This window comes from Pseudomyrmex gracilis, unplaced genomic scaffold, assembly GCF_002006095.1.
Source record: "Pseudomyrmex gracilis isolate BER0280 unplaced genomic scaffold, ASM200609v1 scaffold_1318, whole genome shotgun sequence".
Lineage (NCBI taxonomy): Eukaryota > Metazoa > Arthropoda > Insecta > Hymenoptera > Formicidae > Pseudomyrmex > Pseudomyrmex gracilis.
The window spans coordinates 24051-27336 of NW_018021902.1; the positions used below are offsets into that span (position 1 = coordinate 24051).

Genomic DNA, 3286 nt, shown 5'->3' on the forward strand with positions numbered 1-3286 from the left:
AGAGAGAGAGAGAGAGAGAGAGAGAGAGAGAGAGAAAAGATACAAAGCCATCTTTTTACCTTGAAATACTAAATTGCTTTAAAAGTAGCAAAAGCCAAGGTCATCTTTCTCTGATCTCTGATTTCTATCAGTATACTGTCATTGTCGATCGCGTCAATGAAGTTTGCACTTTTAAATGCAATTTGAATTTTACACTTGCAATTTTTACATTCATTTAAATCAAAAAATAAAATTTAAAAAGAAAGATAAATATTACAAAAACAATATTACAGAAAAATAAACATAATCATAATCATATTTGCGAGAAACATGTACATAAATATTATAAAAATATATGTATATAAATATTATATAAAATATTATACAATATAAAATTTATATATTAAAAAAATAAAAATAAATTTATATATATTATTTACATAAAAGTTTAAAATTGTTCGTAAGTTTAAAAAATTTCTCGGACAACACGTTTTGATATTTTGCATTTTATCGGGTAAGTTTGTTTTTATTGCAGTTGTAAAAGTTTTGCATGCGTCTATGCGTTGCATACTATGCAGAGAGAATTACGGCGAGAGATCGTCATGGAAAGTGAAGGTAAACTTATTGCTCGCAATATTGAAAGCAAACTCAAAAATTTAGTTTTCTAACTTTGCGCAATGTGCGTGACAAGTTCCATCTACATATGCTCCGTCCCGCAAAAAGATAATTGTTTCGCGATCTGTTGAAATTGTGCTGATAGCAATTATCGTAAAAAATCGAGCTTCACCTTTGAAACTGTTTACGCGACGTGATAATAATCGTCGCGTTCAATAATTATGCCATATTCACTTGCATCTTTATATCCAAATGCATATTATCATTATTAAGTGCAAGAAATAGAAGTGAGTTTTAACAAGTCTAACATATGAAAAAAGTTGTATGTTCCTCAATGTATGTTCTTTGGAAGATTATGTTTTTAGGAAAATCTCATACGAGGTGATGTAATTAAAAGCCAATTTAAAAAAAAACTATACTTGTAATTTATTTTTAAGTAAATAATAATATATTAAAATGTCTCGCACGCATTTAAATAAGAATTGGTTTAATCTTCTTTTTAAATGTCTGTATTTCTTAATCGATCTTGACGTGGATAAATTTCATATAGATATACTTTACAACTGAAGTAATTGTATGATTATTTTCTTCATGCTTTACTTTTTCTAATCGCGATGGACTAGCCAAGCCGCCGTTTAGTAGTTGAATTTGGAATATTCTTATTTACTGATCGTAAAAAAACTATACTTGCTACAAATTATAGAATTTTGTTAGGAAGTGCCTTTATCTTTTAATTATCATAATAGCTGCATTAATGAGTATCTAACAAGTTACGTCTTATGTCTGTTAAAAAAATGTTATTTTATGCGCAGTTAGACTCGGCACTTATACTATAGACTCAGATAAATATAAGTAAAAAATGAACAAAAAATACATTTAAAAAATACATAATAATATAAAGAGGTGTTCATTAAATACATGTATATTTTTTATAAATATATTGCAGATTTCTAGTTAAGAAAGATAGTTTTAACATTTACACAAGATGAAAAACGACTTGCAATAAACTTTTTGTGATTATGCTGAAATCGTTAGTTCTCGATAGGTAGTTATTGCAAAAAATCTATTATTCAGTTCTAACATTATTACGTCTTTTACACGTAAAAACTTAATATTTGCAATAATAATATAGATATTGTTACTGCCGCCCGGTATTGCTGTGCCGTTCATATAGAAGAAAGAAGACAGGAGAGTTGCTCCTGACAACGGTTATTTGGTGTTGACAGATTTGGTTCGGTTTTCGATGCGATTTGAACGCGCGAAGATTGTAAATCTGTACGAATTAGAACGTTTCTGATTGAGATTAAAAAAGTTTCTTGAGAGTTCTTGTGTCTTTATTCGGAGGCTGCGAGTTACGTGACGGTTGTAACAATTTTTGGGAACTCGTCTAGGATTTGAATTCGGGACCTCTTACAGCTGCCATATCTCGCTAAGCGCGGCCCCCCAAATAGCACATGGACGTCCTCTGAAAATCCAAAGAACATCTTATACGGACGAAACAGATATCCTGTGGATATCCTATTTTAATCCCAGGATCTCCTCTGGATGTCCTGAGGAAGAGCAAATGAGCGCCATTTTTAGACCCTGAATTATCCTTAGGCTATTATATATATATATATATATATATATATATATGTGGGACGTTCCAAGGATTCTTACAGGATATGTGTAGGACATCCTAAGAACTTTTACAGAATACACAGAGAGAAGGTTTCTTTAGATTTACCAAATTTTGTTAAATCCAAACAAATTATTTCATTGGAATAGTCCAAACAACTTTGATTTTGAACTAAACATTCCGATTGTTTAAATCTCAAACAAAGTATTTTGTTAAGTTAAATAAATCTAAAACTTCAATAAGAAAAAACTTTTTCGCGGCTTGCGCTTTTACACAACTTCGAGATTTTACTTGAAGTAATTTTTGGAGGCCCGATTTCAGCTTGCCAGTCAACCGAGAAACTTCATTGAAAGAGACTGGAAAAAATCTTAAAGTGATAAGCGGGGGATTCGAACTCGATACGCCTCTATCGTATTCGCAGCTCTTGCACTCAGTCCGCAAAGACTACTTGTTCCTTATTAAAATGTGATTATTTTTATCTACTTATTCTCAAGCTATTCTATACGCATTTTATTTATTATTTCTTTAAATTATTATTTTATTAAAAATATTGCAGTGCAATGTATCTGCAACAATGGATATAAAAAATATTACTCTTATTATTATTAATTATTTATTATTCTTATAATTTAAAGTACAATTTTAAACAATCACAACGCGACATTTTTTGTCTCAAACAATGCTATAGTTAAATCAAATATATTTTATGTTATATTTATGTTACAAAATGATTTTTTTTTATATAATGCTTATTAAAACCAAATAAACTATTATTTCGTTGAAATAAATTATTTCAAACATTTCTATTGTTTCCGTCAAATAATTTGATTTATTTTAACGTAACAATATAATTTTCATTCAACAAATTTGTAGTTTGGTATAAAATTATGTTGTTTGAATGCGACAAATATGAATCAAACAAATCGGATTATTAAATTCAAAAGAGTCGTTCTTTCTGTGTATAAAAACCATATCTTTTACAAATTAAAATTAAAACAATATACAGGGTCTGTATCGAGCTCAAATGGTTCTTAAAAGAATATATTATATTAAACAATTAAATTGACATGCCGT

The 3286-nt window shown here is 29.0% G+C and overlaps 1 protein-coding gene across 1 annotated transcript in view; it reads left to right on the forward strand.

Annotated features, from left to right (window-relative positions):
* Nucleotides 1-3286, forward strand: part of LOC109862050 (acyl-CoA-binding domain-containing protein 5A) — a 7790-nt gene that overhangs the window by 1005 nt on the left and 3499 nt on the right. The gene's annotated exons all lie outside the window — the stretch shown is intronic.